Genomic DNA, 19,134 nt, shown 5'->3' with positions numbered 1-19,134 from the left:
TTGACATGAATAACTTAACTGGCATACATAACATTTCGTAACGTGACGTAACATGAAGGTGACAAAAAAGACAGAAGTCCTGACGTAGCATAACGTGACATGAATGTAAGACGACAGACATGACATACTTGAAGACATAAATGTAACAAATACATTTCATAACATGGCATACATGTAACATGCAACATTTCGTAACATGACATACTATATAACAGACAAAATTTCTTAACATGGTGTAACATGTGATAGTGAATATTACGTGACATGAAATACATATAACAAATGGCATACTTAACTTAACATGACATACTTGCAATGTATAGTAAGACGTGACAGAATATCTTGTGTAACAGATGAATAATTCATGACAGAATAAATTTTGTGTAACAGATAAATATGTAATGACTTGGCATGACATATATGATAACATGCATACATACAATTTAGTTCCCTTACTTATCACTCATACACATTAAACTGATAGTAAGTTAAAAGCTAACTTATCTCGATCGTCGCGTTCTAAAAGAATAAGCGCGAAACACGAGGAACTGTAAGAGGATATTCTAAAAGTTAGAACTTTAATTACTAACAATTAGAAATGTGAAAAGAGACAACTTAGAGTAAAATTACTATTTTACCCTTTACATGTGGGAAAATGACCATTTTATCCCTAACTTAAAGATTTCACATCCTAACTCCAAAATTTACCAAAATGTGCAATGCTCATGTAAATTTTGTCATAGACTCAAATAAAAACTCAGAAAAATTTAAAACCAATCACAACTATGGAAAACTCACAATGGCTGAAACATACATAGGTCATTTCTCTTGATTTTGGTTGCAATTTCTTCCATATTCAAAACCTATGATTGAACCAAAATTTTGTAACAAGGATCTTTCTATCCTAAGTTTAAAAATACACTTAAAATATCCATTAAGAAAAGCTAATCATCAACACCAAACTTTTTGTAAAAAGACCCAAACTTTTTAACAAAAGTAAACCCTTAAATCACAAGTTTTGATCTTAATAAAAACATCTCCATGAATTCCAAAAAATCAAATCTTACTTCTAACATATTCATAACATCATCCTAAGATCAACCATGCTTTAAATCATCAAACAAAACAACACTTGGAGTTTTTGGTTTTGAACTTAGTCCAAAACAGAAACTTTTCTCTCCACTAACTTTGATCAAATTCTTGATCCATGGCTATGTGATCTTCAAACAAAACATCTCATGGTTTAAAAATGTGTCCTAAAGAAGATCCAGCCATCAAACTTAAAATCACATGGCTAAAACTCAATAAAACATGGATCTAACCCAAAAACATCATATCTTAGGCAAAAACCAAAATCCTCTTGCATAGAAAATCATATCTTTAAAATTAATACTAAATATCTTCGAAATACCATCCTAACAAGTATATAAGAGGCTTAGGATCATCTTATAAAAATATCAAAGCCTTTGGAATAAGAGTAAACCACGAAATATTCAAACCTTCACGAAATATTCTAAATCTAAGGAAATCTATCATCAAAAGCTTTATTCATGCAACAAATCCTCAATGAAAATTACAAACACATGCTAAAAATACTCCATAAAATTTTCGGACCAAGATATGTCCATTAGTTTGGTCAAAAACTCCAAAACATATCATACTCTCCACTTTCACACCCAGAATGACCTTTCCATGGTTAAAAATACTTTTGACCAATCAAATGAGCATGGAATGAGACTAATAAGATATTCATGGAAACGAGACTCAAATACGAACAACTTTTATGAAAGAGTCATCATGAGATAATATTTATAATGGATCGCAAATGGCCACACAAAAAGACCTAGAAATCTACCCGGGAGAGCTCTTTTGGGTTTCTCTCTAAGAACGGAGGAAAGAAGTGATAAAATGGAGAGAAGTGTGTCTTGCACGACTTTAGACTTCCGGAGGGGGAATTTATGGGCTTGAATGACCCTTGATTGGAGGTGGCTATGTGACATAAAGTGGAGAATAGAGAGAGGCATGGACTGCCTGTAGCAGCTTTGAGAGATGGAGGTTGATGGAGTGGACTTCTCTTCACATCAAGGCACTAATGGGTTGCAGCCAATGGCAGTGGATGGTCTGCCATGTGGGGGAGGAAACTTCTCCAAGAAGCTTTACCAAGGTGGCCAATTTCGTGGGCCTTGGTAGGCCCCAACCAAGTGGGCTTCAATTTGGGGTTTAAAGGGGGTTTGGTTAGGGTTTGAGATGCTACCAAGCCCAAAACCAAATTTTCTTGGCCCAATCAAATTCCCAAGGTTTAAAAGGTTGAATAATGATGTCATAACAATGATTTGATTAATTAATAGCTTGTGGAAGTGATTTAATCAAGTGATTAAACACAATGCTAGAAATCGGATTAAAAAGGGTTTGGAGGCCAACTTTAGGGTTTGGGAAAACCGTTTAGGGTTTTGGTTTCAACCAAACCTTTGGGCTTTCAATTGGATTCCAACCATTTAGGGTTTTGCTAGGGTTGAAACCCTCTTTGGTCTGGCACAATTTAGTTGATCATATGAAACAGAGCTTTGCTTAGGTGGCATGATCTCACAGCTTGACTTCCTTCACAAATCCATTTAATGGTTCCTCATGGTGCCAACTGTCTAATACTATTCTCTATGTGTGGCTAAGATCTTGCCAAGTGTCCAAATAAAACTCCTCCAACCTAATTTGGACATTTCACACTGTGATTTTGAAAACACTTCACTGGGTGTACTTATCGAGGTTACTATTTACTCCAAAAAAATACATAATAAACTTAGTACTGAAAAATTCTAAATATTCATATTAACCTATAGTGAAAATTGTTTACCGAAATTTAACCCCGAAGTGCCCCTAAAAATAAATTTCACAATTTTCAACAGACGTTTCGTCCGAAATTATGAAAATAGGCTATTGCGCCATAAAATCTTAAATAATACACAGAGTCTAATGGCGCAGACCATAACGCATTCTGACACTTCTAACTATCTCAAATAATTAAACTCATAAATCTAGCACCATAGTGAGTGATAACACTGATTATGATGACAGACTAAAACCTAAGCGATTGGTCAATTTGTAAAAAACTTATAGATTTTTCACGAGATTTCTAAAGTCAATATAAATTTCACCAATGAATTTCTAGCGGGCTGTTACATATACTGTCAGTGTGGCCCAAAAAGCGAGCTAAAGTGGAAAGATCAGGTGGTCATCCAAGCCATAACTTAGTTACACGGAGAAGACAGAGGAGATTGCTGATACTATCTTAGAGAAATGGGAGAAACTCAAACTGACTGAGGCTGAACAAGCGGAGGTTTAGTTTGATCTATCCACAGAGGAGATAGCATTTCAATGAGGCAACCTTTGTCTGTTGGGACTCATTGTGGCAGACACAGTAGTCAACAGTGAAGCCTTCAAAGCCACCATGGCCAAGATATGGAAATTGCGAGGAGGGATCCAGTTCAGGAAAATAGGTACCAATCTCTTTTTGATAGAGTTTCAAAAAGCAAGTGATATGGCAAAGGTCAAGCAAGGTAGACCCTGGATGTTCGACCACAACCTGATTTGTTTAGAGGACTATAATGGATTGGTTGCTCCCACAGAAATGGGGTTTGACAAGGAACCAATCTGGGCTCAACTCCATAACATACCCCTTGGGGGCATGACCAGGAGATTGATGTTGATAATTAAGGAATCAGATGGGGGCCTTATTTACTAGTAAAATCTCCATAAACATTACAAAGCCTCTAATGAGAGGAGCTATGAGTTCTTTTAATGGTAATTGAGTATGGATACCATTTCGTTATGAACAACTACCATCGTTCTGCTTTAGATGTGGCATTATCAAACACGGACCAATAGGGTGTAAGATGCCCATGCAACCAAGTTTCGTGCATGGTAAGGAGGAGCCTCAATATGGAGCATGGCTACGTGCTTCATATCAGAAGAACTATGTCAAAGAGATGCAGGGAAGTCAAGGTGGGAATGGAGCTGTACTAAGCCACGGTTTTGAGCACAGAGAAGGAGATGATGATGTGGATCAAGCCCACCTACCACAAGAGAAAATGTCATCTAGCCCTGACATGGTCGGGGACACTTAGGACTCTTCCAAAAGTCAAGATTGCCCACATGGGGGTCTGCCACCTTTGACAAGACTAGGCTCTCCAAGTCAACCACCAGGTAAGCTCTCCATACCTTGCTCTGAGGCCTTTTCCAAGAAAGGGGGGATAGCTAATATGAAGCATGTGAATATAGTAGGAGGCCATACGTTGAGGGGTACTGACACTCAGGGGGAGGGAAAAAATGGCGGTAGAAAGCAAAGCACCAATACGAGGCAAAAATAAAATCATGTGCCTAAAACAGTGCCCAGGATCCCAACCCAAAGTTGTAGGCCTCGAGACATGCCCAACAGAGCCTTAAGTGTCCTAAATGAGATAGAAATGAATGTCAAAATGAAGGGCAATACGCCAAGCTGGGGGAGAACATGGAAGAGAAGGGCATGTATAGAACATGATAAACCTGCTAACCAGCACGAGGAAAGGCAGGCTCCAGATGACCTTGATAAACTAGCTGCTAATAACATGAAGAGGAAGGGAGTGCATAACATGCTGACAAGAAAGAAGATGAAAACTAGTTTGATGCTGGTTGATGAGAATATGACTGAAGGGGCAGTGGCTGGTGACCAGCCCTGCCCAACAAAATGATTTGCATTAGTTGGAATTGCCGTGGGCTTGGGAACCCACGGGCAGTTTGAGCACTTTGTGACCTGGTCAAGAAAGAAGTTCCCATGATCCTGTTATTACAGGAAACTAAGTTACACGTGACTAAAATGGAGTATGTGAAAAGAAATTTGGGCAATGAATGCTGCTTTGCTGTGAGTAGTGAACGGAGAAGTGGGGGATTAGCACAAATATGGCAAAAGGAGACAAATTTAAGCTTACAAAGTTATTCTAAGAACCATATCGATGCTATGATTTATAATGAAGAAAATAACAGGTAGTGGCAATTTACTAGTGTATATGGTCACCCTGAAACAGAAATAAGACAGGAGACTTGGAATACAATTAAATCCTTGAGGGGTGCAGAATCTGTTCCATGGTTAGTAGGTGGTGATTTTAATAAGGTGTTATGTTGGCAGGAAAAGAGAGGTGGCAAGGACAGACCTGAAAGACAAATGAAAGCCTTCAGACAACTTTTAGATGATTGTTTCTTAGTTGATTTGGGCGTTGAGGGACCCCAATTCACTTGGTGCAATGGAAGGGATGCCTAACATACGTCAGTGAAAGAATTGATAGATACTTGGCTAATCAGAGATGGCTTGACTGGTTCTTAGATTTTCGAGTGGTGCATGGCATGGTAGCCTCCTCTGAACACCTCCCAATTCTTCTGTATTCAAGGAAAGAAAAGAGACCCACAAGGAGCAAGCTATTTCGGTTTGAAGCTATGTGGGTTGAGGAAGAGGATTGTGAATGAATTGTGGAAGACTCATGGAATGGGAGGATAGATGACATCCCTATAAACAACATCAAGACAAGGATTGGGGCATGCTCCTAGAGATTAGCACAATGGAACAAGGCCAAGTTTGGCAATGTGCAGAAGCAAATTCAACAGGCTAGAGACCATCTGCAGCAGGTATAGGAATGGGGCCCCTATCATACTTAGATGGAACTCCACCAAGAGGCACGAAACCAGTTACAAGTCTAGCTGGAAAGGGAAGAGATTTTGTGGCACCAGAGAGCTAAATCACTATGGCTACAAGGGGGAGACTAGAACACCAAGTATTTCCACTAGAAGGCATCTCAGAGAAGGTAAAAAAAGTGGATTAAAGGACTGAAGGATGAGGCAGGTGAATGGCAAGTTGATGAAGGGCGAGATAAGGTGATCATGGATTACTTTCAGAACATGTTTAAAGCCATCAATCATAATGCTAATCTGGACTTCCTAAATGATATGGAAGGTAGAATAATTGAGGACATGAACCAGGACTTATTGCGAGAATTCAAGAGAGAAGAAGTAAAGGAGTAAAGGCTGCTTTAGACCAGATGCACCCAACCAAAGCACTGGGCTTGATGGCCTTTCCCCAATGTTTTACCAAAAATATTGTCATATAGTTGGGACTGCTACAACTGATGATGTGATGCAGGCTCTACAAAGTGGCACCCTCCCACCAACCATCAGTCATACCTTTATCACTTTGATCCCGAAGAAAAAAAAGTTTGAAAAGATTACTGAATTTAGGCCAATCAGCCTTTGTAATGTGGTCTACAAATTAATCTCGAAGGTCTTGGCTAATAGGCTCAAACTAATTCTTTATGAAGTCATATCAAACCCCCAGAGTGCCTTTGTCCTAGGAAGATTAATTAGTGATAAGGTAATGGTGGCATATGAGATGATTCATTTCCTGAGAAATAGAAGGTAAGGTAAGGAAGGATAAATGTCTATTAAATTAGACATTAACAAGGCCTATGATAGGCTTGAATGGGACTACATAGAGGCTGTGATGACCAGAATGGGGTTCCACCCTCGATGGAATCAGCTAATTATGATGTGTGTAAAGACTGTCTCATTCTCAGTTCTCATCAATGGTGAACCAAAGGGCCCTATCCATCCCTTTTGAGGTATAAGGCAATGAGACCCCTTGTCTCCTTACCTATTCCTCCTAGGTACTAAAGGCCTAATTAGTTTACTGAAACAAGCATAAGAGTCAAGAAAGTTAGCAGGCATCATAATCTGTTGCAGGGCACCAAGGATTTCACACCTATTGTTTGCAGATGAAAACATCCTGCTCTATAAAGCTAATAGGGCAGTAAACAGTCATATTCAGCAACTACTTGGACAATATGAAGAGGCTTCCTGGAAAAAAATTAACAAGGACAAAACATCAATGATATTCAGCAAGAATGGAGACTCTGCCTAGCAGAAATACTTGATGGATTCATGGGGGTACAACACTTCTAGCAATATGATAAGTACCTAGGACTACCTCCACTTGTGGGTACATGGCCTTTCTTGACTTATAACATATAATTGGATACCTCACAGCTCCCTTATGCACCGTGTGTTCCCTACTAGTTACCGCATCAACCATTGGCCACTTTGACAAAGGTGACAACATCTTATCTTTCATATTACGACAATTCACTTTTCGCCTTCACCGTAGGTGCACCCACTAGCTATAGGTGCAATCCCACTCTGGTATCCTTTTCTTTTAGGAACCATTCAAGATTCGCCAATTTTGCCAGCCCAAGGGTATCCATCCATTTTTTTTTAAAAGGAGTATTTTCTTTTCAAAAGGATTTCACAATCCCAATACATGTGACATGACAATGAAACTCAGAACTTTCATGAGACACATGAAATGCCGAAATGCCTCTTCATAACTATATGACATTCATGTATGCAATACATTTTGCATTACGACTTGTAAATATTAGAACATGCAAACATTTTCCTCTATAAAAATGTGAAGGCATTCACTTCAATCAAGAAGCATACATTCCAATAATTTTCATGTAAGGGCCGAAACATACAAACCATAGCATAACCATGAATCCTTCTTAACTCATTAAACTTAAAACACCAATGATCATGTTTTATCCATAGTGTTGGCCGAAAACCTCTTATTTTTGGGAACATGCATTCCAATCAATTTTTATGAACTTAGAATCTTCTAATGTATTGAGAAAAACCTTAAATATTGAATACTCATGGGTGACCGAAAAATTTGAGTGGTCATGGACAACATTTTCATGAACTTAATTCCATACTGAAAACGGTTAAGGGCCAAGCATTCATGTACAGAACAAATATAGTACAAACCGAAATCCTAGCTTGGCTTCTTCCTTCTTTTTTCATAACATACACACCTTCCATAATCCATTTTAATCATGCTTTAAAATAATCATATCAAGAGAAGTTCGTAGCACATGGAAGAACATCAAAGTCACGAACAACCACATAAAACCAAATCAACTAACAAGTTCACATGACATATACATAAAATATCCAAGTACAAGTTAGAGGTGTACTTACAAAAATCCGAAATATATATATATATAGCAAGTAAGCTGAAAAATCACATGTAATACTAGTTAGGATCATTATTCAAGAAAAACCCTAACCTAGGTGCTCATTACATCTTTTTCCAAGAAAAGACTTCAAACTTTCGGACCCTTCTTCCTTGAATCTGAACTTAACTTCAACATGAACCCTAGCTCATAGAAACACTAGTGTCATGGCTTCTTATCTTAAACTTTGAGACAAGTAGGGTTTGATCCACATTCCTTGAAGAAAACCCCCTAGCTGTGTGTGTGACAATGTAGATTCATGTGAAAATATTCCAATGATATGGGCTATCTCCTCTAGCCCGAGTGTGTACATGTGAGCATGAGTTTTAGATGAACTTTGCTTAAACCGAAACTTCACTCCCTTGAAGTAGTGTGTGTGTGTGTATAACAAAAGAAAAGTTGGCTTCATACATTCTAGATTCTCCTCTTGAAAGTATCTCCTCACTTTGCTTATTCTCAAAATGACGTTTGAGTGAGAAGAAGGTATGGTGCAGAGTGTTTGGATGGTAAGAAAATGATAGAAACTTGGAGGAAATGGTGATGACCGAAACTTCTCAAGAGCAATGCACAAAATGACCAATGGTCCTAGGGTTTTCGGCTCCTTCCCTTTTATAGACACACAAAAGCTTCTTGCATAAACCAAGCTCATGCATGGATGCCAAGTGACCTGTAACCCTATGACCTCTTCCTATAGCTTATCATTTGATTGTATTGGAAACCAAAAGCCCCTTTTGTGCATGTGGCACCTTCTTCCTCCAAAACCAAAGCACCTTTCATGTCTTGGTTCAATGTATCTAGTGGCTATAAAGTCTTTTATCAAACTCAAATCTTCCTCAATCTTTTACATGTGTGCATGAGTGCCAAGTGGCATGTGAGGAGTGTCTGCGTGTGCATGGGCTACCGATCCCTCTCTTCGCTAGGAGATCTTCTTTCACCAAACTTTTGGACAAACATGTGATTGGTTTCTTTTTGCACAAAGAACCTTGCCTTAGCCGTCCACTTTAAGGTGTTCTTACACAAGCTTTTTCTTCTAGAAGCCCTAGGCTTGTAAGCCTTTCTTCCAACCTTGATCTTGCCCTTTCCCAAGATAACATTTTACCTACCTTTATGCATGTATGACACATGGCAAAAAGCAAACATCCTTTCTCCAAGGTTGTTGTCCATGACCTCTTGGCCTTTCCTATGTTCCACTTTTCCATAACCTAATAATTTCCTTCTAGAATTTCTTTCCCACAGTGACATGTGTCAAATAGCTTCTTCTTACAAGTACAAATCTTCATGCATGCATGACACATGGTAAGAAAATAATTGATCCCCTATGGTAGGCCTGTAAGCCAAACCCTAGTTCCTTCTTACCTCTATTTCCTTATTCCCATCTAAATTCATCAAGTCCTATACATAGCTCCATTGGATGATAGGTGGTATACAAAATCTTGAGTTGGGCTTGAGCCCTAACTCCATTGGGCTTCAAAAACCCTAATTTCCTACAAAGCCAAAACTCTCATGGGCTTATATATATATATATATATATATATATATATATATATAATATATATATAAATAATAATAAAAAAAATTACACAAAAGCCTAGAAAGTCTTGGTTGTCACAAACTGTAATTGGTGTTCAAACATAGATACAACAATTGAACCTAATGAACTCTGCATTCGAACATAATAAGCATCTGAATGATTTCATATGACACTAAACATTACATCTATGTTCGAAAACTATATTGAATGTTCTAAGTTTTTTCCTAAAAATACACTCCAAAATTTTAGAATTCCATCGACCACTCAACGCAATGTGTTCAAATATGTTGTATGGTCGAACACTAAATTTTATGGTCGAACATAATTTGTCCATAACAATATGTTCGAATGTATTCGGATTGTATGACCTTGGGACAATTGTTTTTTAATACAAAAGAAAATCTTGGGGCAAAACTGTTATTTTTTGTTGTAGTGATTGATCTATGTTATTTAGCAACTATAATTACATATACAATTAGTGCGCTAATACTACTTGCATGTTGAGTAGTATTGTACCATGAAATTCTAGCAAGCAATATCATGTTGTTGGGTAAAGTTATAATTAGAAAGGTTTAATTTATTTTGTGACTTTATCACTGAAAATATTTATTTTAACTATAACTAATTATATAATTGAATATAGTTTTTAAGCTGAGGATTTGAAGCATTAATTTATAAAGCATTGCAACCAAACTACTGGATTGTTAAGGATAATACCAAGGCAGGTCATGACTCTGCAATATTAGAAGAAATTTCCACTAGCACCACGGCAAGTAATAAATAATTCACAGCAAAGGACAACAAGGCATTGCAGAGGATCAACAAATAATCTTCTAGAAACAAGAGATCATTTCTGGTAGGATAGGTGCCCATTAATATTGATTTTCTGGAAAACTGTTGGCATATGTATTTGTCTATAAAAGCATTGTAAAGGCACAGTAGAAGATATGATGAGCAAATGATTCAATAGAAAATTTCTCACTTGAGCATTTTATCGAGTACTTGATATTCATCTTGAGCAATTATCTCAACATGGTATCACAGAGCCATATCAGACTCACGTCCTCTGCTTGCAACATTTAATTTTTTTTTTGTTCCTACAAAGGGCTGAGTGGCTTCCAATGATTCCTCACTGAACTCCACAACACAAAATCCTCCTTCCATGGCCCCTCCTCCCACTCTTCATTCAGCCAACCATTTCATTACTATAAATCATAAATGGCAACTTTCTTCTCTGGAAGATGTAGATGGTACCCTTTCTTAAGGGCCACCAACTCTTTGATCATGTGGATGGCACCTCTCCAATGCCTCCCCCCATGGTCGACGATGCCCTAACCCTACCTATACTCATTGGGTCTTATGTGACCAGCTTATACTCTCTGCCATTACCTCATCTCTTTCGGCTCAAGTGCTAGCCCAAGTTCTTGATTGCAACACTGCACACGATGCTTGGACTACGTAGTAAACCCTCTTTGCCTCTTAATCCTCTGCCATTGTAATGCAGACTCAGTATCAACTAGCCACTCTCAAAAGGGCACTGAGTCCATTACTAATTATTTTCATATAGCCAAAACCTTGGTTGCCTCCTTAGGCATAGCTGGGCAGCCCCTCTCCTCTTCAGAGTTCTTTGTTTATTTACTGGCTGGGCTTGGGACAGATTATGATCCCTTAGTCATATCTCTCACAACTCAGGCAGATCCCCTTTCTCCTCAACAAATATACAACTTTCTCCTAGCCCATGAATCTCGTTTAGCTCATCAAGCTCTAACCATGCTAGCTACTCACTCCTTTGCTATTCACAATACCTCGGTGAAGGACCCCACTTCCTTTAGTCCATCATCTCAGGGCAGAGGCTCTCAGCCTTATCATGGGCAACATGGGGGAGGTAGGCAAAATATTTCCTCCTCCACTCGACCTGATAATAGGCCCCATTGTCAAGTGTGTAAGAAGCTTGTGTAAGAAGCTTGGCCACATTGCCTTAACTTGTTACCACAGGTTTGATCAGAGCTACCAAACTGCCCCACCTCCTTCATTATCAGCCAATATTACCACCCTTCTACCCACCCCACAACATATTAATTCCAGGTTTCCCGACACTGCAGCAACAAATCATTTCACCTATGAGTTTAGCAACCTTAATTTGGATTCTTCTTGATATCAGGGTTCAGATCAATTTATCATCGAAGATAGTTCTACAATACCTATTCTTCACACGGGTTCCACTCAAATGCACACCCCCTCTGGCAAACTTCTTCTTTCTCAACTCATTCATGTTCCTTCAATTACAAAAAAATTGTTATCTGTTCGTCAATTTTGTCATGATAATTCTGATTATTTTGAGTTTCATTCCAATTATTTTCTTGTGAAGGATTTGCAAACTCATGGGGTTCTCCTTTAGGGAATTGTTTAAAATGGCTTGTATGTCTTACCTGTGGATGCCACCACCCTTGAATCAATTTCGGCCTCCCCTCAAGCACACATGGATGAACGCACTTCTTCATTTCAATGGCACCTCAGACTTGGACATCTATCCCTTAAAACTACTGCTTTTGTAATTAGTCAGTTTAAGCTTCCAACAAATTCTCACACAAATATTTCACATTGCTCAGCTTGTTATCAAAGCAAAGCACATGCACTTCTTCACTATCCATCACCCTCTATGTCCACACAATCTTTTGAGTTACTTTTCCTAGATGTTTGGGGTCCAATCCCAGTTTTATCCTCAAATGGTTGTAGGTTTTACTTTTCTATTATTGACGATTACTCTAAATATATTTGGTGTTTTTCAATCCAATCCAAATCTGATGTTTCCTCAATCTTTATTGCTTTTTTAAATTATGTCCATAACTATTTTTCCTCAAAAATTAAAAACGTGCAATAGGACGGAGGTGGTGAATTTAGACCATTTACAAAAATGCTTCAATCATTTGGTATTAGTCATCACCTCACATGTTCATATTCTCATGCTCAGAATGGAATGGTCGAGCATCGTCACCGTCATATTGCTGAAACAGGACTAGGCATTTCAAACTTTTGTTTTCTTATAAATAGAATGCCTACACTGATTTTAAAAAACAAGTCCCATTTTCAAAAAAAACCCCTAACTATAATTTTCTTTGAACAATTGGCGTAGCATGTTGGCCAAATTTGCGTCCATACAATCATCATAAAATGGACTTTTGATCAACACTTTGTGTGTTTATGGGCTACAACCTAGATCATAAAGGATATTGATGTCTTCATCTTCTATCGAGCTGGATCTACATCTCTAGGGATGTAATTTTCAATGAAGATCACTTTCCTTTTAATTCTCATACTGCTTCTCCCATTCAGTCCGAGTCCATTGCATCATGGCCCATCACTGACTTTGATTTTATTTCTCAATCTGTTCAGGCACTGCACTCACAGGCCCCACCTATTTCACATTTGTTAGGCCCACATTTGCCTACACACACATCACCATCTAATGCTTCCGCTCCCACACTTTCGGTTTCCACATGTTCTTCACCACTAGGCCTCCATCACCCTCTACCCACTCTAACCCACCCCATTCACCTCTTAATCCAACAACACTTTCGACCCTCACACTGAATTCACAAAAACACCCCTCTTCATCATTGTGTTCCTTGCAATCCCTAATTTCCCAAAACACAAACTCACCTGCACCTGCACCTGCACCTCTCATTCTTCCAGCATCATCTACTCCAGCGCCATCTTCAAATACTCATCCAATGATAATCCATGCTAAGGTAAACATTAAATGCCCTCTCACATGCACTGATGGTACTATTCCTCGGCCTATTCGAAAACCCTCACTTTCACTCATAGTCACTACACACACTATTTCAGAAGAGGCGAATGTTAGGGAGCCCGATTTGGGCTCCCGTTTGTTTTACCCGATTGGGCATTTCATTTTATTTTTAGTTTTTTTTTTACTTAGTGATTAAGAAAATATTTTTTAATATTATTGTGAATTTTTTTATTTTTTTAAAATTTTTAAAGGTGTTAAAAAATGACGTGAAAAAAAAACTTTAAAGAATTTTTTATTTTTTTTTTTCACAAAATTTTTTTAACACTTTTAAATATTTTTAAAATAATAAAAAATATTCACAATATTATTAAAAAATATTTTCTTAATCACTAAGTAAAAAATAAATAAAATGCCCAATCGGGCAAAAAAAAGGGGAGCCCAAATCGGGCTCCCTAGCATTTTTCTTCAGAAAAGCCCACTTCATACACTAAGGCTTCTAAATTCCCTGAAAGGCGTGAGGCCATGAAATTGGAATCCCACGCACTGTTACACAATCACACATGGGACTTGGTTCCTCCATCAGCTTCTCTCATTGTTTTAGGTCATAAATGGATACTTAAAACGAAGAGGAAAACTAATGGAACTTTAGAAAGACGTAAAGCACGTCTTGTTGCCAAAGGCTTTCATCAACAAGCCAACATTGACTACACATAAACTTTTTCTCCAGTTATTAAACACACCACCATTGGCATTATACTTTCCCTTGCAAACCTTTAACTGGCCTCTCTAACAGTTAGACATACAAAATGCCTTTTTGCATGGTGATCTGGAAGAGGCAGTATACATGCGGCAACCCCATGGTTTTGGGCATCTAGAATTTCCTAATCATCTGTGTAAGCTGAAAAAGGCTGGCCTAAAACAGGCCCCTCAGGCCTAGTATTCAAAGCTCAGTACCAAGCTTATCTCATATTATGTTTGTTCTTATATATGTAGATGACATTATAGTCACTGGGTCTGATTCTAAATTAATATTGATTTCATTGCTGCCTTAGGAATGTCTTTTCCTGTCGAAGACTTAGGTCCATTGCATTTTCTTTCTAGGCATTGAAATCTGTCGAAATGATAAAGGATTGTACTTAAGTCAATCTAAATACATTTTAGATCTTCTTCATCGTACTAATATGCATAATGCAAAACCCGTTTCTACTCCCATGTCATCCTCCTTAAAACTCTCAGCACTATGGGGTAATTCTTTTGAGAATCCACCTTTATATTGTAGTGTTGTTGGTAGCTTGCAATACTTATCGTTTACTCGTCTAGACATATCATTTGCTGTAAATAAAGTGTGTCAATAAATGTATAACCTACGAGTTTCACTTTGGCAAGTTGTCAAACGTATCCTTCGGTATCTTAGATTAACTCCTCATTTTGGTCTTTTCTATTCCCAAACTTCAAAACCCACTCTTTCTACATTCTTTGATGTTGATTGGGCTAGTTGCCCTGACGATAGAAAATCCATTGGTAGGTTTTATATATTTTTTGGCTCACATCTTATCACTTGGGGTTCCAAAAAGTAACCCACCACTGCTAGATCATTTATTGAAGCTGAGTATATGGTTGTTGCTAGTACAACTTGTGAAATATTATGGCTTCAATCTCTTCTAATGAAATTTGGAATTTTTTTTTAAAGATCCACCAACTTTGTGCTGTAACAATTTGGGGGCTTAATGTTTCCTTTGTGTCGAGCAAAGATCAAGTAGCGGATATACTCACTAAACCATTGTCAGCAGCACAGTTTCTACTTCTTCAATCATGCGTCATTGTTTCACAAGTGCCGCTTGAATCGAGGGGGGTTGTTAAGGATAATATCAAGGCAGGTCACGACTCTGCAATGTCAGAAGAATTTTCACTAGCACCACAACAAGCAACAAATCATTCACAGCAGAGGACAACAAGGCACTGCAGAAGATCAACAAAGAATCTTCTAGAAACAAGAGATCATTTCTGGTAGGACAGACATCCATTAATATTGATTTCCTGGAAAACTGTTTACATATGTATTTTTCTATAGAAGCATTGTAAAGGCACGACAGAAGATAAGATGAACAAATGATTCAATAAAAACTTTCTCACTTGAGCATTTTATTGAGCACTTGATATTCATCTTGAGCAATTATATCAACATGGATAAGCAACTTAGAAAAATATTCAGCTGTAGAATTTGAGAATTTCCCAAACAATATTTTAAAATTTGTAGTAGTGTACTTCAATAACACCAACTGATTCTAAATCTCGAGTTGATATGAAAGTCTTCTATATATATGAATACAACCATTATCAAGACTAGTACTACTGATCGATCATGGCTATCGATGTAAACATAATTTTTGGTTGGAAATTAATTAAGCACGTTACAAATTAGTAATGGTTCTGTTTTAGGTGCATTTTAATTAAAAAGTACATAAGTTTTTTCTCCGTGTGAATCATTTTAATTAGAATGCTAATGAATGAGATGAAAGGTCATGTGTATGATTGAAGGCAGAATAAGTACGTACGTAGGAGGTTATTGTGATCTATTTTCTACCATCTTCTTAATTAATGCATGACACCAAATTTATAACTTAGCCATATATATATGTAGCATAAATTGTTTCTACACCCACATGATTAAAATTGTGAAATTTTTTGTACTCTCGAGTGAGACAAGAGATCAGCATGCAAGAGAGAGATCAGGTTAAATTTTGCTTTGCATGAGAAGTGTACGTGAAGGAATAGGATTGTGGTTGGCTTCTAGCGTATGGCCTTTTTTTCCTTTTTCTTTTTTAGGTTTTTTTCCTTTGCATGGAATTTATACTTTAACTTTGTGCACACTCTAGGACGACATTGGACCTAATCTCTCTCTCTCTCTCTCTCTCTCATATTCGGTTGCCCAATCGCCACTCAAACATCTCCCCAACTTTTAGTCTCCTGCTCAAAATTGAAATCCGTTTTATCGATATAAATTTCCCATTAGTCAGAGTAAAATGGACCCAAAACTACTTTTATTGTTCTACAAGCTTTTGAATATTTATAATATATGAAAGCAAATCTAAACTTGAGATCCAAGGCACCGTTGATATATATATTTTTACAACTTTATTTTGTTTTCAACTTGCTACATTTTGTTAGATTTCAATCCTCTCTCTCTCTCTCTCTCTCTCTTTCCAGTAGCTAAGAGCAAGGAGGGAGCCAGGACATTCATTAATGGTCTCATTCCTTGTAGTGATTCAGAGTAAATGAAGCGAGGAAAAATCTAATTCCTTTCCAGCCCTTAACAAGAACGTACATGCATGAGGGGAACCAGCTTTAGAAGAGACAAGTTGCATGCTTTCCATTTAATTATTATTCCTTGATCTCTCCCTGCTTTGGATTTTGTTTATTTTGGAGCAGCAGTGAGTGGTACTGGATCGAGGAACCAATAAAGGAATTCCACTGTGGCACCCGCACAAGGGAGAAAACAAGGAAATGACTCAATGCAACGAGGGTGGCGACAACAACATAATCGTTTCTGCAAATGGCAGAGACTATCCGATTAGAACTTGTGCTACATGTGGTTATCAGATTAAATGCCAAGATAAATTACAGGTGATTTCGATTTTTTTTTTTTTTTTTATGGGATCAAACTTCTCTGGCCTTGCTGTAATAAATAGTGATGCAAGTATAACAATTTATAATAGGCTAGACTTCACGATTTGCCGGGGCTTACCTGCGGGTGTTAAGTTTGATCCATCTGATCAAGAAATTCTCGAACACCTGGAGGGCAAGGTGCTGTCCGATGCTCGTAAGCTTCACCCTCTTCTCGATGAGTTCATCCCTACTATTGATGGAGAGAATGGAATTTGCTACACCCACCCTGAAAGGTTGCCAGGTGAATTACAGGCACCCAGATTTCATCTCTCTCTCTCTCTCTCGCCTCACACACACACACACATATATATATAAGCACATACACATATTTTCCAATAATTCCAATCTAAAATTCTAACAATATGCATGTTGTTGCGACTCTTCCCAAATAGAAAAAACATAACGAATGAAACAAACAAAAATGACTATATATGTGGCTCATTTTCCTTTTTTCTGAATTGCAACAAACGACTTTTCCTACAACAGTTTATTGTTAGAGATTGCATGCTAGTACAATATAAATTAATTGAAGGACAAAATGTTGGAAGGTTTAGCCCGTTTAGATGGTGAAAGTGTTTTATCTCATCTCATCATTATTATTATCTCAAATTCTCACAAAAATATAATAGACAATTAAACTTTTTCAAATCTTAAAACAATAATAATATTAAAAAATAATATTTTAACAATATTTTATTAAAATTTCAATTTTCATATAAAATTATCTCATTTCATCTCATTACAAGAAAAACGAGTATTTATGATAGATTATTTACGACGAGAATGACTATTTGTGATGAAAACAAACTCATTTTAACAGAAAATATTCATTTTCGTATAAAATAACTGGCCACCAATAAACAGTTTTCTTGTAGTGTCTCACTATCCGAACCGCACCTTACAGATTTTTGGTCACTGAAGAAAATACGGAGCACTTTTTACATAACAATAATATTAATTGGACGTCGCTATATATCGTTGGAATTTTAATTAATTATTTTTTTGATTTCTTATTTTTCTTCTTCCTTCTCCTAATTGTTCTTTACTCTTTTCCTTTCCCCTTTGCCGTTCTGTTTATGATTCTGCATGCATGGCTTCAACTAGATATTTATGGAAAAGAACAAAAAATAACTAGCAGTTACAGCTGCCAACTAAAACAGAAAAACAATGTGTACTATAATTTCTTTAATTAGGTGCTCCATCGTCATGATGCAGGAGTAAGCAAAGATGGCCAAGTCCGGCACTACTTTCACCGACCGTCGAAAGCATACACGACGGGAACTCGGAAAAGGAGAAAGGTGCACACAGACATGGAAGGTAGCGAGACGAGGTGGCACAAAACAGGCAAGACTAGGCCAATTTTCGTCATTGGCAAGGTCAAAGGTTTCAAAAAGATACTCGTGCTTTACACCAACTATGGAAAGCAAAGAAAGCCTGAGAAAACCAACTGGGTAATGCACCAATACCACCTTGGAAATAATGAAGAAGAGACAGATGGAGAGTTGGTGGTGTCAAAAATTTTCTATCAAACCCAGCCGAGACAGTGCGGTTCTTTCATTAAGGAGTCGCTTTCCTCAAAATTGAAGGGACAAAACGGACATGGGAGTACTGGTCTTAGGAAAAATGGCCTCTTTGAGTACTATAATTCTTCCTTGATATGCTTTGAGCAGGGCAGCCAAAATGGGTCAAGCACTCCTCGTGATCTACTTCCTCATTTTGCAGTCCATGATGTGTCTTCTTTTATTTCTTGATAGAAAGGATGGAAAAAAGACTGGATGGTGGGATGAAGAATAGCATTCCTTGGTATGCATGCATGGATGCATAGCCAAATTAATGTATTGATATTTTTAGGAGAAACATAAAGGCCGTGGGAGGAATAAGGACAGTGTTTATTTTAATGAAGACCAGATCTTCTAGCGGAGACAAAAACAGACTAATTATTCTAGGATATCATTGAAGATTTGGCCACCTCTCTCTCTCTCTCTTTCTCTCTCATTAAAGCTTGTGCATGCCTTAGGTAGGTGGCCAAAGATAATGGCCACCTCTCTCTCTCATCTAAAGGTGAGAGTTTGCTGTAGATGTATTGTACAAAGATAATTCAT

At 37.6% G+C, this 19,134-nt stretch overlaps 1 pseudogene; it reads left to right on the top strand.

Moving 5' to 3' along the window:
- Positions 1–16,550: 16,550 nt before the first annotated feature.
- Positions 16,551–19,134, top strand: LOC109008002 (annotated as a pseudogene).

This window comes from Juglans regia, chromosome 10, assembly GCF_001411555.2.
Source record: "Juglans regia cultivar Chandler chromosome 10, Walnut 2.0, whole genome shotgun sequence".
Taxonomy (NCBI): Eukaryota; Viridiplantae; Streptophyta; class Magnoliopsida; order Fagales; family Juglandaceae; genus Juglans; species Juglans regia.
This window is presented reverse-complemented; position numbering and strand designations above follow the sequence as displayed.